This window comes from Fukomys damarensis, unplaced genomic scaffold, assembly GCF_012274545.1.
Source record: "Fukomys damarensis isolate Sample0158 unplaced genomic scaffold, DMR_v1.0_HiC HiC_scaffold_23, whole genome shotgun sequence".
Classification (NCBI taxonomy): domain Eukaryota; kingdom Metazoa; phylum Chordata; class Mammalia; order Rodentia; family Bathyergidae; genus Fukomys; species Fukomys damarensis.
This window is the reverse complement of record NW_022900935.1, coordinates 60,929,937-60,949,940: the sequence shown is the minus strand read 5'-3', so window position 1 is coordinate 60,949,940 and position 20,004 is coordinate 60,929,937. Positions and strand designations below refer to the sequence as shown.

The window sequence follows — 20,004 nt, the reverse complement described above, 5'->3', positions numbered from 1 at the left end:
TTTTTTTTTTTTTTTTTTTTTTTTTTTGTACCGGGAATCAAACTCATGACCTTGCACTTGCAAGGCAGGCGAGGTGCCACTGAGCTAAATCCCTGGCCCTCCAGCACTTCCTCTAAAGGATCAGAGGCTGGTGAGCAGCTGATGAGCAGGAGGCCAGAGGAGGGGAGAGGCAGAGCAGGCCCGTGTCCCTGACACGAGTGGCTTCTGGCTTCCCAGACATGGCCTGGGGTACCCTTCCCTCTTGGTGGACACAGAATGGGAGGTTCAGCTCCACTGTTCCAGAGGCCAGGCAGAGACAGTGTCAGCAGAGCAGCAGGTGTGGCTGGGTAGGGACCAGTACACTCCAGGGAACAGGCAAGTCCCCAGGCATCTGGTCTCAGGAGGTAGATGTTGCCCAGCCATCAAGACCTGCAGGAACTTGGCCAATCAGCCTCTCACTGAAATCTAGGAATATGGATTTTTATATGATATTTCTCGACTTTTATGTGTGTTTTTGTGTGTGTGTGTGTGTGTGTGTGTGTGTGTGTGTATGTGTTTGTGTGTGTTGGTACCGAGATCAAACTTGGGACCCTTGTGCTTTCGAGGCAAGGCCGAAGAACCACTGAGCTAAATCCCCGGCCCTACTTCTTAACTTTTAAATGCTGGCACTAAGCAAAACAAGCCCCTCACTTTTCTTTGAGACAAGGTCTTGCTCTGTAGTTCAAGCTGGTCTTGAACTCACTTTGTAGCCCAGCAGGGCCTCAAACTTAGGGCAATTCTCTTGCCTCAGCCTCTCCAGTGCTGGGGTCGTAGACAGGCACGACCATGCCACGCAACAAGCTCTATTTTAAAATACTGTGCAGTGTAGCCCATCCAGTTCACACCCGTGGATCCACTTGCCCAAGACCCAGCCAGTGACCTGACGACATGTGTATGCTGTGTGCTGCGTGCAGGGTCCTGAGTCACAGACTCTGGCGCTGCCACTCCAGATCTCAACCTGGTGCAGCTCCGCCCTCGCTGGGCTGGTGACCTGGGTGTGCTGAGTGCAAACTGCCCATTCTGGTTCTGAGAAGGACAAGGGCTCTGGGAAAGGCCACCTGCCAGCTCACACTTGGCCAGCAAGTGCAGTTCCGTGCCTGGAGCTTCATCGCCGTGTGGTACCTGGGCCTCCCCAGGTGATCTGGTCTACACCGCTCCAGATCACCTCAAGTGCACCATCCAAACCATCCCCAGATGACCACCCCGTCCCGCGAGTTCTCAAGAGGGCGCTCATCCCCACCCACCTTTGACAGACAATTCCAGGAGGTTCTCAGCATCCATACACTGGACCCAGGTCTGTGCCAAGGGAATAAAAAGACCCCCTTCCTGGAGTGCCCTCTTTGGGGACCCCCTTGGAAGGAACCCCCAAGTTGCCAAACATGCACCAAAGTAAAGCCTTCCCTGATTGCACCACAGTGGAGTCCCCAGCACAGATGTGGTGACCAACTTGAGCCAGACCTGCACACACAGATCGTTTTGGAACGGAAGTTGGGCCCTCTCCAGAAGCCTGTGTGTTCACTCCTGCTCACCTTCACCATCTATGCCCAGTGCACAGGCACTCCCTCCCCACTGGCCACCCCGTCCCTTTCCGTGCTTTGTGTCCCTTGCTGGCACCCCCACACCCTCAAAGAGCTCCGAGCTCACTGTCCCTCTGCTACCGACTAGTCCTGCTGCCCAGTACCCCAGTCCTGCAAAGACCAGTCCAAGTGTCAACCCCTCCAAATGTGACAGGGATCTTGTTTGGAGAAAGGGTCTTTTGGGTATAACCAAATCAACGATCCTGACTTGAGATCAGCCTGGAATTAGGATGGCCACCAAGAAGTGCCACTGTAACTGTAACTCAGTGGAGTAAAAGCTCACAGCCAGCATGAGGAAGGACCTGGGTTCGATCCCAGATCAAAAGAAAAAGGGGCGAGGGATTTAGCTCAGAGGTTCTGCCGCCTGCCTCGAAAGCGCAACGACCAGAGTTCAATCCCTGGTACCAAAAAAAATAAGAAAAGAATAAGGTGTCTTTGCAAGAGAAAGGTAGAGGGAGATCTGGGAAGACCCAGGAGGGAGACCATGTGAAGTCAGAGGCAGAGGCTAATAATGCAGCCCCAGCCGAGGATGCTGGACGGCAGGAAGGATGCTCCTCTAGGTTGTCTGGGTACGGCAAGGTCCTGTCCACACCTCACACTCAGCCCTCTGGTCCCCAGAAGTCTGAGAGAACCCATGTGTGTTGGGGGGCCACCAGGTTCCTGTCATTTGTCACAGGAGCTGCAGGACGCAGACAGGCAGGCAGCGGGGAAGGTGAAACTTGCAAGTGGCACAGCCATCCAGACCCTTGCTCTGCGTCCTCACCCCACTCCCCTCCCGACCACACTCAGCAGATCTCCAACAGCTGCGTCCAGGAGCCCCAAGGAAGGACAGCCGCCTCCAAATATCCCAGCTGCTGGGAGAAGTCACCAGAGGACGGCACCACTCCGGGTTTATCCCACAGCACTTGGCAAGGAGACAGATCATCGTCTGAAGGGATGCACCGTGTGCACCTGTCTCCCACGGAGGACTTCGCAAGGAGCACTCAGCCGGAAGCATTAGGAGCCAGGGCGTCATGAGGCTGGCAGGAAAGGGCCCTCTGGGATTTATTCCCCAACAGTCTGAAAAGTACCCCATGTTTTGCACTCATGCAGACAGACACCCCCTCTTCCCAATGTGAAACTCCAATGGAGACACCCCCCTCAGCGTCTACAGGGCCAGTATCTCCATCTAAGTCGCCATCCCCTTCCCTGAGGAAGGACAGGCAGCCAAGGGGCACCTGTGCGTGGTCAGAGGCCAGCAAGTGCGCTCACTCGTGAGCTTGACATGTGCAGATCTGAGACTGCCAGACAGCCACACGTCAGAGCCCAGGGACCAGCTAGGCAGAGCTGTGGCCTCTCCTGGGACCAAGGAGGCTTCCTGAGCACTGAATTCCTGTCTAGGAGTCAGCACAACTAAAGGGCGGGCAGGAGACTACCAGCAGGACCAGGTCACAGTGGTCTCCACGCTGCCACTGGGAGGTGAGACAGTCCCGCCCTGGGGCAAGAGGGCCACATTTACCCAACTTACCCTCCTTGGTGGCCGCACGTCCCCCCAAAGCCAGGCTCAACCCAGCCTGCTCCGAGAGCCTTCCTGGGGCCTGCTCACCCTCCTCAATTTGCACCAAAAGCCCGAAGTCAGATCCCAGGCTCTGGCCCACTTCTGGGAATGGATCCCAAGGAACAAGCAGAGGCACAGGAAGATTTATGGGCCGCGCCAATCACATCGGAACTAACACCACCAACACTGGAAACAATCCGGGTTTACGTAGCTCTTCCCAACCCATATGCCCAAGTCGCAAAGAGTCATCAAAACCATGTTCAAGAAGATGAGAAATGCTGAGGGTATTAAATAAAATAGCAGGACTCGAGACGTATACACGATCCTGGTTCCACGTCTCACACACATGTGCAACTCGCTCACACCCGGCAGAGGATGATTGTCTCCGGATGGTGTGATGGTGGGTGCTCTTCATCAGACCTCGCCGCCTCGCTCGCTGCCAGCACCGGACACGGTCCCTTCAGATGCTCAGGGCTTGAGTAACTGACTCTCCGCAGACACACCTTGCCGCAGACAAGTTGGAGGGCACGGGAAACTCTGCCGCCGGCAGCCCAGGCCTGCTCCTTGGATTAAGGCTCCAGCCCACTGCTTTTCTGAAGTCCAGGCTGGGCACTCGGCCCCCTCTTGTCCCTCAGGCACCTACAGTCTCAGCTGCTACACAAAGAAGCCAGAGTGGCCTCCCTCCAGATGGAGGCCTACCCCGCTGTGCCCATGGGGGGCCGGAGCAGGAGCAGCCTGGATCTGGGCCTGCTTAGAGAGGAATGTGCCATGCACAAGGGACCATTGTTCAGGCCTCTGCTCTGACCGCAGGCTGCCGCAGACCTCGCCAGCTCCTGAAACCAGATCAAGTAGTTCCTGGTGTACAAATTGGCGCTGGTCTGGGAAGGGGATATGGGGAGAGCCACAAAGCCCTTCCCCAGCCCGGGACAAATGTCTTGCAAAGGAATGCTAGAGCTGAGGTCAAACAGATCTATGCGTGCACAGCCCCCACCGGAGCGAACAGCACTGCATTCTGAGCGTAGACTCCCCATCCGGCAAACCCAGCCTCCTCCCTGCAGCAGCAAAGCAGGGGCTGGGAGATGGCACGGATGGACACACTGCCCTGTTCACAGCCCTAAGTGTACTGGAACAGCCCGCCTACAAGTTAACAGCACAGCCTGCTGGATGTCCACAGCAAGGCAGAGCGCGTGGCCAGCAGACCCCGCTGACCACAGCCACCCTGCTCTGAGTTTCCTCTGAGCCTGGGGCTGAGCGAGGGGCCTGGCTTAGATCCCTGCTCCAGGCAGTGTGGGTGGGGCAGTGGACGGGGCCCTGGACTCCACAGGCAGGGCCTAGCTGAGGGACCGCCCTCCCACACCATCTCCCCGCAGGGAACGCGGAGGAGTCTGTACCACGCAAGGTGCCAGTCCTTCCAAGAACAGGAGCCAACGAGTGCTAGGGGTCTGGGGTCGGAGAACGGAGGCAGTAAGGCAAGGCAGGCAGAGAGATGTGCCAGGCAAAGGCCTGGTGCCATCCAGAGCAGAAGGGCAGATGTCCAAGCAGGGCAAAGCAAACGAAGTGACAAAGGCACAGAAAACTCCTCCGAGCCCGCGCCCGCACCTCACCCAGCGTCCCACACGGCGGGCAGGAGTGGAGGGAGGTTAAGGCAGCACCAGGCGCACAGATGCTACTTGGAAGTTACAGCTGCTGTTGGTCTAACCACCCTCTTCCCATGGAGAGGACCTTCGGCCACATCTGCCTCACTGCACGGCGCAGCCCCGCTTACCTCCACAGCTGCACCTCTCTTCCCGGGCCTCTCGTGGTGCCCACTCCCGCAGAGGCAGGAAGGACTTAACAGGGCAGCCTTTTTCCAACTGGAACCTCGAAACCCCAGCTCCCAACCTACCCAGTCAGCTCCAGGAACTCAGCTTGCTGTCCCCAGGTCCTCCCCACGGGACTCTGCTCCCTAGACTGGCTTTCCTCCATTGCACCCCTGAGCACTGTTTCAGGGACCAGGGGTCACCACCCACTCGGCTCCTGTCAGCTCTGATCAGAGGCCTGGGCTGCTGGGAGCAGATGGGTTGGCTGCGGGGTAGGTGGACAGAGGGCCAGGCCAGGACAGAGAGGAGGACACACCGAGGGTGACAAAGCAGGGGGAGTTCTCAGGAAGCAAAAGAGCCCAAAGAGAAAGGCTTAAAAATAGCCGCTGTGGCGTGAGTGGAGCCCGCTCTGCTGGGGCAGTCAGTAAACAGCTTGGGCTTCCCTCCGAGGATACAACCGGCACCAAGCCGGAAGCCAGCGTCCACATGAAGGGCAGGAAGTTCTCCCTACTTAGAGAGCCATGGCCGAGCCTGTAGAGAGAACAAGGGCACTGGGCGACCACATCACTTCTGGGTCCTCCCCCTTCGCAGACTAGGCCTGGCTGGACCACAGCAGCCAGAGGCAGCCACAGATGCCCCCCTGTTCCAGGGTTGGGGGCATCTCCCACACAGCCCCTGCACCCCACACACGTCTGACCAGAAGCGCGGCTACCTTTCAAGGCCCAGTACAATCTCACCAAGGGTCCGACACACATCCCCAGGACAGGGAAGGACAGGCTGCACATTTCCAACAACTCCAGGTGGAGTCACAGGCAGTGTCCCTAGGAACTCTGATTCTGCCAGCAGGGCTCAGCTCCTCTGGAGGAGCCAGGGGAGGCCATTCACCCAAGGCCAAGACTGAAGTCCACCTGCCCTGCCCATCCGATCTGAGCACTTGGGAAAGCAAGCCTTTTCCTCTCGGCTGCAGCACCCCTGGGCCTGGAAGGCAATGACACTCGGGGTCCTCCCTGCCCATCTCGGGAGGTCTGGCCAACTCTGGAAAGATGATGTGAGAACAAACAGGCCTGAAGTGTCAGGCAAATCCCAGATGAGGCCAAGGGAAATAAACAAGGCCCCTCCTTTCACACAGTGCAGGAGGAGCTCCATGCACAGGATCCCCGCCCAGCCTGTGGGGCACAGTGGCCGCAGCATTCCTTCCAGGAAGAAAGCTCAGAAACTGGCCCCTTTCAAGGCAGACACAGTCCAGAGGCAGCTGTGACGAATAGCTAGCTCTGGGATCCTAGACCTTTTATTCCTCTTGTTCTGTTTTTGTGTTTTGTGGTCCCAGGGGCTTGAACTCCGGGCCTTGGGCGTGCTAGACAAGTGCTCTGCCACTGAGCCACATCCTGGCCTCCCAACCTTTTATTCCCCACCTTCATTAGGTTCATTTCTCCCTGGAGAAAGCGCTCTAACAACCTGCTAAGCAAGGATGCAGGCTGAACCAGTGCCTTCCCCAGCCCAGCTACCGTCTCAGCCATCCAGGATGGACAAGAAGCCCTATAGGATGTCCTCACGAAGGCCTTCCAGAACCCGCTGTGGGGTCTGCAGAGGACTCCAGTACCCACTCTGGGCTCGCCAGATGTAGTGGTTCAATAGTGTCCTCCCAAACGATGCAAGTCCTAGCTCCCGGACCCTGTGAATGTGGCCTTATTTGGAAAAGGATCTTTACAGATGCAATTAAGGAAAGGCTCTGAGATAAGATCACCCTGGTTTAGGTGGGTACTGAATCCAGTGACAAGCGTCACTACAGAAGATGGAAAAGGAGAAAGACACAGAGCCACGCTCAGAAGGCCACGTGCAGACGAGACAGAGAGGCGAGAGACGGGTCTGCAACCAAGTGTCACCAAGGCTCGCCGGCACCTACCAGAGCAGGAAGCAGCAGGCACAGACTGTCCCTGGGGTGTCTGGAAGGTTCTAACCCTGCTGACACCTTGACGTGGGTCTCCAGCCTCCACAACTGTGGTGCAGCAAGAGCCCAACTCAGCACTCCCCGGCCGCTGCCCAGCCAGCGCCACCTTGGAGCTCGCTGCGTGGCCAGGCGACCACACGTCTGTCTGGTGGACACCTGCTGCCCATGGCGACTGCTCCACATTGCCGGGTGTCCCAGCAGGGCAGCAAGTAGACAGTGGCCCTACCGGAAGTGGGCACCACCCCCACCCCACCAGGGAAGGGTCTTGGGTATGACCACACTCGGGGGGGTCAGGAGCCACCTCGGGCCTCAACAGATTCCATGCGACAGCCACCCCGCAGCTCCTGCTTCATGTCTCTTCTCCAGCACCTCAGCAGACGCCCCAAAGGAGCCCACCACCCTCAGGCCTGGGAAGCCGGCCCAGCCCACACGAGCAAAGTCCTTTCCCCCAGAGTTGGGCACTCTCTGTGTCAGCGCCCAGCTGCCACCTTCCACCTTGTGCCCTCGGTTCTGGCAGCTGAGGAGTCATTCAGGCAGACTCTGAAAGTCACTGTAAAGCCGGGCATAGTGGCCCCTGCCGTTGTAACCCCAGCACACTTGGGAAGCCGAGGCAGGAGGATCGCACGTTTGAGTCCAGCTGGGGTAACGGTGAGACCCTGTCTCAAATTTTTTTAAAAATTAAAATTGAGGCTGGGATGTAGCTCAATTTCTGGTATGAAAAAAACAAAACAAAGTCTAAGAAATGAGACACCCTTTTTCCTTACTAAACCACAGATAGGGGACATGAGCATACCCAAGCTGCTGACACAATGATCAGGTACACTGGCTGTTGGCTACGCCATCTTGCTTATCTCCACAAGGATCGGGAGGAGGGGAAACAGGCTTAAACTGCGGCCAGGAGATGTGGGGTAGATAAGAGGAAGAATTTCCTGGCTCAGGGTGGAGCCACCAGGGTGGCTGGGCAAGAAGACTGTTCTGCTCACCCTGAAAAGCAGCAGCCTAAGAAATGGACGGATCCCCAAGAGGGTGTGGGTGTGACCAGCCCAGGGGAAGGGGAGGGGATCAGGTGACCTCTTGGGTCCCCTCAGGTCCAAGGTCCCCTGATAACTGGCAGCGATGAAGGCAGGCAGGAGCCCCTGGGAAACAAAGCCATAGCCGGCAGCTCCCAGGCAGGCCTCAAAGGTTACAGACCCAGATGGGGGTGGGGGGGCTTTCCTGAGCTTTAATCCTCCCACATCCTGTGGGCAGCCCAGGCACTCGCCTGGGTCCTCTCTGGGACCTCTCGGTCCTTTCTGGGGTCAGAGAACTGAGTGACTGGCTCCAAGTCCGAGGCACAGCCCTTCCCCCAGAAGGGTACCCCACCGCCTTCTCCATTCAGGTCTCCTTCTTCCTCCTCCTCCTCCTCCTCCTCCTCCTCCTCCCTGCCCCGCCTCCCACACTAAAGCACCATTGCACCATTGCTCCACACAGGGGGAGGCTGTGTGAGCCGCCCTGCCAGGCCCAGTTCCCCGAGACCATGTGACAAAGGCCACTCCAAGGCCCTCTGTGAAAGGACTGTGTCCCAGCCTGGCCGCGTCCCTTCCTGTGATGGGTGAGCCTGCGAAGGGCACCAGGGCCAGGGAAGTTCTGTTTCCCTGGGGGCACTGGGTAGGGTCAAACTCCTTCCTTCTCTGCTCCCCAGGTCACACACACTCAGGTGGGGGCCACAATAATCTGGCCAAGCAGACAAACCTCCCCATGCTCCTCACCCCACCACTACTGGGGGAAATGTTAAAAGCACTTTAAAAATTCAAAAAAGCCAATCTATCACTTGGGCCATTAATCAGGCTGGCTCAACTGAAGGATGCCAGAAGGCCAGATGGGGCTCTCCCTGCTGTGGCCTGGAGCCCCAAGCAGATATGAGCTGCAGAGTAATTACAGGGGACGGTGACCCCAGGGAGCAGAGTTCAGGCTGAGGTCAGAGCAGCACCTAGGAGCCACTGCCACCCAATGGAGATGGTCACAGGGCCACAGCCAAAGCTCACCAAGTGGTGCTGGCGGTGGGGACAGAGCTGCAGTGACCCCACGGCTCCACACACAGCCAGTCCACTGGGCCCCACGTGGGTTCTGCTGAACCCGATGGGTGGGTGGACTTGGTCTCCACTCTCCAAGACAGGAGAGGTTTGGAAAAGAAGGGGAGTCGCAGAAAACCAAAAGAAGGAAGAGGCCACAGCTGGATGCAGGAGATTCTGGAAGGGGCTGCCCAGGGCTGATGGCACCTACTGGAGAGGGGCTGTCTACTGGGTCCAAGCAGCCAGAGGAGGGGGCCTTGGGGCCTTCTGCAGGCCTCTCCTGGGCTCCCCTCTGGGTCGTCACGGAAACTGGGGCTCCACAAAGCCCTCTGGAGCCTGAGGCAGCATAGTGACCCTGGAGCAGCCGCACCCAGGGCTGCTCATAGGCTGGGGTTACACCCTCCCACCCCTATGGAAGCCATGAGGGAAGGTGGGAGGCCAGAGAGGAGGAGGGGCTGCAACCAGAGGGGTCCACAGAAGAGAGGTCCAGGGGCAGGTGTCTGCCTCCGAGGCAGGCAGAGCTCTGGGGTGGGTGTGGGGTAGGAAGTCAGCCAGGACGGAGTCCCTCCAAGGCAGCAGATGCAGGAGGCAGCTGGAATCTGCCCCCTAGATGATGAGTGTCCAGTTCTCAGCTCCAGGGTCAGTGCCTCTGCCTACCCATCTGGGGGCCTGGAGCAGGAGGAATGCTACAGGGGTCAGGGATACAGAAGTATCTTGGTCCTTCACGCAGGCCAGCCTCCTCCTGAGCTGCAGCCAGGCAGAGGGTCAGAGACAGAAACACCACTCCGCTCTGACTGGACAGTCAAGGAAACCACACACTCAAAGCCACAGAACTTGGGACGTCCAAGGCTGGTTCCCTGATCCCCACCCAGGGCTTACCCCAAACTTAGGACACTGCTCGCTGAAGATCATCCACTGCCGCAGACTGAATAGTGGTCCCAAAAGTATGTCCAAGTCCTAATGTTTGGAAATACTATCTTTGCTGATGTCGTAAGGGGGTGGTCTCAAAATGAGGTCATCCAGGGCTCAGGGTGAGCTCTACATCCAATCAAATATCCTTAGAAAAAGCAGAAAAAGCAGCCGGGGATTTGGCTCAGTGGTTCCACCGCCTGCCTCACAAGTGCAAGGGCCCGCCTTCGATCCCCAGTACCAAAAAAAAAAAAAGAAAAGAAAAGAAAAGAAAAAAGCAGCAGAAAAAAAGAAGACGCAGAGATACAGAGAGGAAGGCCATGGGAAGCAGGGCCAAGGCAAGAGGGTGGCCCTATAAGCCCAAGGACCAACAGGCGGGTAGCCGGAAGCCATGGGACATAGAGGAATCCGCCCTGCAGACACCTTGACCTTGGACTTCTCCAGAACTATGCTGCAGCAGTCCCCGTGGGCCCATACAGATCCGGTACTCCCTGCTGCTGGGCCTTCTCCTGCCAAAAGCTCCCAAGTCCAAGTCCGAGAGCGTCCTGGGACTGAGCGCGCTGTCCCCAGGTCCTTCCGGGTCCCACACGCTTGTTCTGTTCATCTGTTCACTCTCAACACCCACTTACTCCCAGCTTCCAGGCAGTGAGTAGCTCACGTCTTTCTCTCTGTATGTCTGTTCTCTGAGCTGCCTGACACTGAAGGGTTTGGGAAAACCCTCATGAGTAGGGAGCAGACCCCTCTCCTGGGCAGGGCGGGCACTGCGTCCCTAGCACCGATGCAGGTGACTGGCCTTCCGTTTGTCCCTGTATGGTGGTATACCTCTGCCTGCATTTTCTTTCCAAGAGGAGAGACCCAGAGACAGCCTCCCGGGGAGTTAGCAGGGCCCTCCTGTCCCTGTCTGGTCTGCTCGGCTCAGCAGGACAGGTAACTAACTGCTCTTCCCAGCCCACACACCATAAACAGTGGACCCCTGCGTTCTGCTCATGGCTTATGAGAGCAGGGAAGGGAAAAGCTATTTACAAGAAACTGCAGGCCATCGGTGCCAGAGAGCTCTGGTTGCCCCAGGGCTTCATTCACTCCCACTGCCCAGAGCAGGCAGTTCGGGCCCCTCGCCCCTGCACTGCCATGCCTGACAATTACCACCTCCCAGACTCCCACCTCCATGGAGCCAGGCCCTTCCCACCACCGGTAACAGCAGGGGACAGGGGGCAGAAAGAGAACCAGCCCGCCAGCCCCTAGCTGGGAGGGAAGAGGACTACAGGCTGGATCTCGCTCCTCAGGAGAATCCAGCCCAGCTGTCCTCCACAAAGCCCTGTGTGGGGGAGGATCAGCAGCTCTGTGACAGCCTGGGGCTGCAGAGGACGGCTGGGCTTTGTAAGAAGGAATCAGAAGGGCTCTGGGGGCCCCACCCCAGGCCAGGCAGATGGCCCCTCTGGCCTCAGTTTCCTGGTGAAGAACAGGAAGAGCTGTGCTGAGAGGCCCCTTCCAGCCTGGACACAAACACTATGAGCAGCGGCACAGTGCTGTAACTCCTGAACCACCCAGCTCCTGCAAATCCAAACGCAAACCGCAGGTGACCGGACCTGACCGGCCGTGGCAGGAGGGCAGCCCCACTTGCCACCCTGAGCCCAGGTGAAGGCCTCTGCATCCAGCAGCCCACGCTTCTGGGCAAGGCCCCAGCACTCCACCTAGCATCACGACAGACCGGCTGCGCCTTGGACACCGTGGCTTTTCCCCAGACCCAGGGCTCCCTTCCTGGGCCTCTGCTCCCCCTGTCTCCAACAAGGCAGGGAGGTTGTTTGGCAATGAACTTTGAAAAATAACAACAATTGCTTCTTTCCCAGCTATAAAAGCAAGTTGGGCACAAGGTAGAAAATGTGCAAAGTAGAAAAAGGGAAAAAAATCTGTAAAACTACAACCCAGATGACCCCGCGACATCCTTCACATGTCCCTCCACTCCTCTGGTGGCTGTGTGGGTGTCTCTGCATATGTGTGTCCGCACAAGGTCACTGCCTGTGCTCTACTCCCTGCGGCCTGTGGGCTAAGACCCCACACGTTCCTGGCCAGAGAACCAGAGATTCCAGGCCAGCTGCTGGCACACAGCTGGCACCACGCACCCATGATGCACAGAGCCTGTGAGAAAACAGGCTGCTGGTCCCACTTCCAGGAGGTTCTGGTTTGGTGGTGCTGGTGAGCCGGCCCCGCGGGATGCTGCTGAGGGACAGCAGGGGTGGTCCCCTCCCTCTCGTGGGCTCGTCAGCCTCACCTCCACCCTGCCTCCGCAGTCCTGCAAGGAGGAAACCCCAGCCACCAACCCTCCCAGAGGGGAGCAGCCTGGCCGAGACCTTGGGGCTGCCAACTCCAACTCCTGCCCCTCCCTCCTGGCAGCCATCCAAGGACAATGTCCAGCCTGGCACCACTGCTCTGCGCCCAGGGCCTGTACTGTGTCATCTTAGAAAGTCCCACAGCCAGCACCCAGGAAAAAAACCAATAAACCTCGCTGTTCTGAACCTTTATCAACACATACACTTGGACCCTCACAGCACCTGAAGGAAGCAATTTAATGTAAGGGTTTTTGTTTATTTTTTATTTTGACATTTTTTTTATTGGTGGAACTAGAGATTAAGCTCACTCCAAGCCTCGGTGCTGAGCCCTCCCTCACGCCACTCGCCCTGGGCTGACAGGTGCCACTGCTCCTCCTGTTTCACAGACGTGGTCCCCACGCTGGAGATGGGTGGGTGGAACCAGAACGGAGGCCACCCCGTGGGACCCCAGGCTCACGATCCCGGCCGGCCCGGCTCAAGACTGAGATTTCTGTACTACCTAAGCACAGGCTGCCTGCCTCAGGCAGGCGAAGATGAGGCTGTGGAGGGTGAAACGACCAGGTCTCAGCAGCAGCAAGGACCGCTGGATGCAGGAAGGGAGCTAGGACAACAGGGGCTGCGGCCAACACCTGCTGCTCCCAGGTCGGGCTCTCAGGAGGATGGAAGTAGGTGCCCAGTGAAAGACAGTACTGATGAAAAACAGCCAGGGTGAGCTCAGCCCCAGGAGACGCCTGGGAGGCATGGGGGACAGCTGGAAGGGCCAGGATTCGGGTCAGAGACAAAGAACATGCAAGAGGCGGAGAGGGAGGCCAGACCCTCAGCGGCTGTCTGCGAGGCAGCTGCCTGCAGAGCCGGCTTCTTCGCTTAAATATTAGAAGAGGTCATGGGGGCCTAAGCCTGACCTCACTGTGGCTGCTCTAGAGCCGGCGCCCAGACCAGGAGTTGGGGGATGGGGGCAGCCAAGCACTGCCAAGGAGCAAAAGAACGGTCTTCTGCTCTGCACCCCAAGGGGGCCCCACACAGCCAAGGATTTCTTTTTTCTTTCTTTGTAGTTTAGAAAAAAGCACCACAGCCTTCCGAGATTCCCTGAGGGCTGGGCCAGGCCAAGGGCTTCCCAGTGCACACCTGAGCCTCCCAACCCGGCTGAGGTAACGCCCTCCTGCTGCCTCATCTCCCCAGCCAAGCAACAGAGGCCCCTCCAGTGCCAGGGTGCACCCAACCTGCCTGGGGAGCCGGTGATGGGGGTCCCACCCCCCCGGGAGATGTCTCCCCTTAGTGCCACCCTTTCTGCCTGCACCAGGGGCCCTTCTCCCTGCTTCCCTCCTCTCCTGCCTCAGTGCCATGGGCACCTGTGCCATGTGTTCTGCACACAGGACAAGGTGGCGAGAAATTGGCACTTCATTCTGAACTAAGAAGAAAGCAAATCCCGGCTTACGTCACCAGAGCGCTCAACTCCCCAGCCTTGAGTGGGGGACAGCAGAGAACGCCGCCCTTCCAGGCCTGGCGTGGAGCCAGGAAATCTCCGCTCTCACTGTCGATAGTATCAGTCTCCAGGGGACACGGGGCAGAGGTCCACCCCTCACAGGGAAGCTGCCCACCCACGTGGAAAGCAGGACCAGTGTGTCCCTGCTCTGGGCCACTTCCTACACCCAGGGGTGGGGAGACCCTGCCCGGAAAGCCTGGAATCCACCAAACTGCAGGCCACTGACACTCAGCAGAAGTTTCACCGTCCTCCGGGTGGGCTGGGGGAGGGGAGCCAGCAAGAGGCCCATCTCAGCCAGACTCCACACACCCCACCCGGCCAGGCTGCGGCTCTCTTCCCACCGAAAGAAAGATGACACTGCTCCATTTGCTGACCTGAGAGAGGGCTGTCTGTGACCCAGTTAGCTGGTGCCTAGGGCAGTGCCCCCATGGGCTGTGGCTGCAGGTATCGGTGGGAGACTGGAACCTGGAGAGACCTGACACTGCTGCAAAGGGATCGTAAGCCCAGTCCCTCAGAGGGGAGGGGACGCACTTCTGGAAAGGGACAGGGAATATCCAGCTCCCAGGATCCCTTCAGAGCAGAAATAAGAACTGTCTTCCTCCTCCTCCCCCACTCTCCACCACATACAACTGGCACTGGGTGCGGCAGCCTAGGAACAGCACCCCAAGGTCCCCCCAGAAGCGGGGGGGGTCTCTGCAGGGGAAGGGGCAGCCCAAGTGCCTGTGAGGTCCCACTGTGGGACTGCTAAGGCACGGACTCATGGCTCTGGGACACCGGAAGTTCTTAGCTTCAAGGAGGGATCAGAGTTTATGGGTTTCAGGCAGAGCCGAGAGGGGAGATGTGGGGGTGGGGTGGCTCAGGAATTTGGGGGGATGAGGGTGGATAGAGAAAAAAGAGGAGGTCTCATCCCACTTTCTAGGGCTCCCCTGGGCGGTCCACAGGGCAAGGGCTGCAGGCTGGGCCTTGGCAGAATGCATGTGAGCCCAGGCAGTGTTGGGGTGCATGTGAGGACTCCATATTTATATTCCTCACCAAAATTGAGGTCTTCCTCTTGACCCTCTGTCCAAATCTCTGGGCCTTGGCAGTACTTTTTATGTGACAACAAACTTGAAGTTTCTAGAACGTCTGCTGGTCCCGCCTGAATGGTGCCTTCAGGCTCTGTCCAGACCAAATTAAACAGCCCAAGCCCAGAAATGCCCTCCAGGCGCCTCGGGGTGTCTGCAGGCCAACAGAGGGGCCTGTCTGCCTGGAAAGATGACAAATCTTTGCGATTCTAGGACTGTGTTCCACAGAATTCCGGACCAACTGGTCTCATAAGCAACTCAGAGCATCTCCAAATTAGGGAAGAAAAAAAAAACCCAGAGGGCTTTGAAAAGAAAGCCACCATTTAGCCATCTTTCCTTAACGATTTGGTAGGGGGAAAGAAATTTCAAGACCTTGCCTCCTGGCTGGTGTCTCTGGGATGGGTAATAAAGAGATGAAGTTGTCTGGGAGTTCTGTTCCTGAACAAGCTGACCACCAGCACCTTTCCTCCAGCCCAACCCACCATCCTGAGGGGCTCCTGACGACAGCCCACCATCCCACCCTCAGAACAGGTGCACACACTGCCTGATGGGGCTCCAAGCCCAGCAGGAGAGCCTGGGTCTGGCCTAGCAGGAAGCAGGGACTCCGTCCTGGGCTTGGGGACAGCCCCTCTCCCAGCACAGTGAGGGTGGGGCAGTGGTCGTGGAACAGCAATGCCAGGCTGAACAACGGCACTACGCCTTGTTGCTAATACAGCCTCCCTCAGTCCCTAGGCGTGTAAGAAATGGGAGCTGGAACCAGGCGAGAGACCCCAGTTCTGCACCAGGACGTCAGGGACCAGCACCCATGCAGGGGCGGGCTGAGGCCACAAGCCACCAGGCTGGGGAATCTCCGGCTCCTACAGAGCAGGTGCCGTCAGCACAATTGTATTTCCCTTGGTGACCCCACTGAGTAGCAGCAAATGCCCGACCTCCATCAGCAGGAGTATCTCGCCCGCGAGCTCAGCCACACATGCTGGGCACTGGGCTGGCTATGGCTGCTGCTCTAGGTGATTTGTTTCTCCAGGCACTGAGTCCCTCACAGCCCCCCTCCACCGTGGCCCAGGCTCCCCAGGACTTCAGCAGTGCGGGGATGCACTGCTCAGGGGCCCTTGAGCTGTCGCTCTCCTGCTGGCCCAGGGCAGGATGGTGCTGCTCTGAGCCCAGCTCTGCACCACACACGACTCAGCCTTGCAAAGGGCTGCTGGACAAGGACACCTGGGCCACCATGCACCCCTCCCGACACAGCCGGCCGCCTTTCATGCCGCCAGATTCTCTGCCACCGCTGTCACAGTCCAGTCACCTGGCACGTGCCGCTGTGGCTGTCAGCACCAGGCACGTGTCCATCCACCCATCTGTGACGCGCTGGGTGGGAGCAGGGGGCACCGGGACAACCGCCCAGTGAGAGGAGCCAGCACACCACATGGCCCCAGCCAACACCTCCAGGCAGAATGTCAGCCAGCAGGGGACAGCCCCCTCTAAGTATCTGGACCTTTCCTGGGCTCTGCGGGCTCCCCAAGTGTGCAAGATTGCCAACTTTAGTGGTGCCCACACTGTCCACTCCTGTCCCCACAGGGAAACCGCACAGACCCCCGCCCATGACTTTCTGTCACCCAGGACCTACTCATCCTGTGCAAATGCCCCCCAGTTCCAACAGCTGCAGCACCCTCACACCCGGCACACCACAGTCTCACTGATCCCCCAACAACCTCGAGGCACTGCCGGCCACCACACCACACAAGGCCTCCCCTCTGGATGCAAACTATCCCCTCCCCCCAGCCGCTTTCAAAACCTTCCTGGACAGCCCATGCCCCAGAAAGTATTTCCAGACTGATGCCACCCAAAGAAGGTGTCTGCCTCCCCCAGATGCATGGTGTGAGGAAGCCTCCACCCAATGCAGACCGGTCACACAGTGCTCGCAGTCTCCCTTCCCTGTCTAACTGCACTTGCTCACAATGGGGATGCTAGGCTGGCCTGGCACTGGGCTCTGGATACGACCAAGACCCCCAACAGCTGTAGGATCCGTGAAAGTGACTCAGCCCCTCTGAGCTGCAGGGCACACCCTACCCTGTACTCCCTGGCTCCACTGGCAGCCACAGAGGTAGGAGAGTGGCATCCCCAGGAGCTTTGAGTGTGGGCTGGAAAGCAGGATTCATCATACACGAGGCCCACTGGCACTAATTAGGGACAGGTCTGCAGCCGTCTCCAAGCAACAGGCCTTCTCCTCTGGGGAAGAGAGTGAGTCTGGATCCAGTCCTCACCAGGTCCCATGTCCCAGAGTGTCTTTGTGGCCCCTTCCCACCCAGGACCGCCCACTTACCCTCCTGGCCAGCTCTCCTGTGAGGAGGCTTCAGGACATAGCTTGGAGGGTACTGCTAGCAGAGCTGCTCCGGACAAGGGCTGCCACCAGCCAACTCCAAGAGCGGAGTGTCTGGGTCCCGGGCCAGATCTGCTTCAGCAGACATCAAGGACTTGGGGATTCTTTCTGGGCACGCAAATCTCACAAGAAAGAATATACTGTCCAGCTGCCCCTGCCTCCACTGACCAGGAGTGGGACAGAGGAAGGAGTCACCCCTACTGCCACCCCGTCAGAGGGGAGTGATAGGTGTCACGGGCATCGCCTCGAAGGACTTTGTGCTGGGTGGGGGTGGATAGAAGGGAGGTGGGAAATCACTGAGAAGTAGGAAATGAGCCTAAAAACTACATCAGCAAAACACAAAGCATTTTCCTAGCCCCTCCATGGTGGGGGAGTCTGTGGAGAGACCTTGGAGGGCAGGCGAAGGCGAGAGGCAGGAAGGCCATGCTGGTGGAGGACAAGGACACCTGGGGGAGGGAGAGCAGACTGGACCCCCACACGACCCCCTGGTGATGAGGAAGTTACCTCCATCCCCTCCGTCCTCAAGGAGAGCAGGAATGGGGAAGGCAAGGGGGAAAGAGGACAGAGAGGAAATTTCAAATTTAAAAAGATGAAAAGCGCAGTGTTGCCCCCGAAGGAGGGCTGACTGCCCAGGACTTGATGTGCAGCCTTAGGTGAATCTCCACACCCTCTGGGCACACAGGTACCTGTAGGCTACTCTGGCCTCTGGCTTCAAATCTCCCAGAAACAGCCCCCAAAGAGCCCCTCTGCTACTTCCCTGGCTGCCACCACCTGCTGGATTACAGGGCAGGCTGTCTGCTCAGCACAGCCACTGGGCTCAGAGCTTGCCCTGCTCTGGGGGGAGCCCCCGGAGCCTCCACCTCTCAGCAACATGTCCAGCCTCACAGAGGGGCCGAGGGCTGCTTCAGTGGAGCTGCCCTCCCAACCTACCTGGTGGAAACTGAGGCAGGCAGGCAGCCCAACTGGAGGCTTCGGGACCGCTCCCTGGGAAGGAGACCTGCTCTCCTCCAGCTCCACGCTAGGCCACTCTGACTGCTTCTCAGCACAGGCCAAACTGACCTCAGGGCAAGCTGGCCCTCCGAGGCCTGGCCCCTCTGATAGCTACAAGTTGGTCCCCCCTTATGCCCCAGCACCCTATCAGGCTGGCTCATTTCAACCTCCCCCGCTACTGCCACTGTTCACTGTCTGGCCAGAAAGCTATCCTCCTCCCTCTGGGGACATTCCCCTGTCCTAATTCAGAAGCTGCCAGCTCCTATCACCCATGGATAGGCTGGACTGCAACCTCCCCCAAAAGCTGCCCTTCCCACATCCACCCATCCGTCTGTCTGTCCAAGGTCACATCTCCCATGAGCACATCCTCCCATCCCAACTCCACCCCAAGTTCCGAGGGCACAGGGAGGGCACAGGGAAGGCCGCCTTTCCACTGCTCAGGGCAGTGGTGTGGGTCCCTCACGCAAAGCACCTGCACACACTCCGGCACACTCACAAACACCCCAGGATGCTGGGGGCTCTCAAGCACGTTCAATGCCCCAGCTCCACTCCTCAGGGCACACACAGAGGAGACTGATGCCCACAGGGAACCAGAAGATCCAAGGCTCCGCTCTCCAAGGCTGAGGAGTCTTCCCCAGAGCCAAAGGGCTGCCAACCGCTGCACCAGGATGCTCTCAATAAGCCCATTGTCTTAAGCTAAATTTGAGGGTCAAGCAGCCAGCTTGGGAGGCAGCCCAGAGGCCACCAGATGGGGCACAACAGGGTGAGGATGAAGTCACACAAGGGAGCTCGAGGCAGGGGCACTATCCGCCTCCACTGCGCAGACTGCCAGCTGGTAAGAAAACTCGAGCCCCAAATCCTGGCTGCCTCTCCCACCAAAGGGCTCCTGTCGAGACCTCTGCATCCTTCCCCAGAAATCCTACCCCAGGTTTTTGGGAGTCTAAACTCTGAGTCAGGGAAGGAACCCAAATGAACTCCCCACAGGCCAAGGAGAGCAGGTGATGGGAGGGTAGGACCTGCAGGGGGCAGTGTCTCCTTCCAGACTTGCAGGACAGGGAGCTGATTGGCTGACTCCTGCCAATTGGAAGTGGGGATTAAGGGACCGCAGCCTCAGCCTGGCAACTTCCCCCGCATCTGGGGAGACCCCAGGGTGAGCATGCACCCCAAGAGGTCCAGACTGTCAGGGACACAAGTCAACACCGTTCTGAGGACCTAGAATTCCTCTTCTTGCGGTCAGAGCGTGAAGTGAAAGTGTTAGAATCCGAAAGCTGCTCCCACCACTGAGCTGACCGTGTGACAGCCTGTGTTTGCACAGGATCAGGGATCCCCTGTGTTTTCACAACCAGAGCTCTGCCCCCCAAGACTCCTAGGCCAGGATGAGGCTCAGCGCAGGCCTGTACGGGGAGCTGGCCTCAGGACATCCACCCTGGCCCTGCCCATGGCAGGCGGAGGACCTCAGGCTGGTCACTCCGGGTTTGGCCTGGCACCTGGCCTCCAGTAACTCCTTGAAGCCCAACTTCTCCCCCTCGCGGCCCACCAGAGGGCTCAGCCCACCGCTGCCTGGAAGCCCCTCCGAGGGGCGGAGGCTCTGGGCGGGTAGAGGCGGGCCCGCCCCTCCGGAACCCTGCCCGAGCGAGCGCGGAGACCATTGTGTGGGCTCCCCATCGCGTATTTACTCCCGAGGACGCAGGATGCAGGGCCACGGCACCGGCAGTCACGAGGCCAGGGACGGGGTTGCCAGACCCACCCTCCGAGGGAGAAGCCCCCCACCCGAGTCTCTCCAAACTTTCCTAACTCCGAAGGGGAGGAGGGAGCCAAAACGCTCTCGCTGCCCGCACAGCCCCACTGTGGAGGCAGATGAGGATGTGCCTGGGTCTGGACCGGGGCCACCGGACGCCCCACGCCGGACCCCGCCGCAGTCTGGGCC

The 20,004-nt window shown here is 58.6% G+C and overlaps 1 protein-coding gene across 4 annotated transcripts in view; it reads right to left on the bottom strand.

Annotated features, from left to right (window-relative positions):
• Nucleotides 1-20,004, bottom strand: part of Septin9 (septin 9) — a 165,952-nt gene that overhangs the window by 65,900 nt on the left and 80,048 nt on the right. The window lies entirely within an intron of this gene.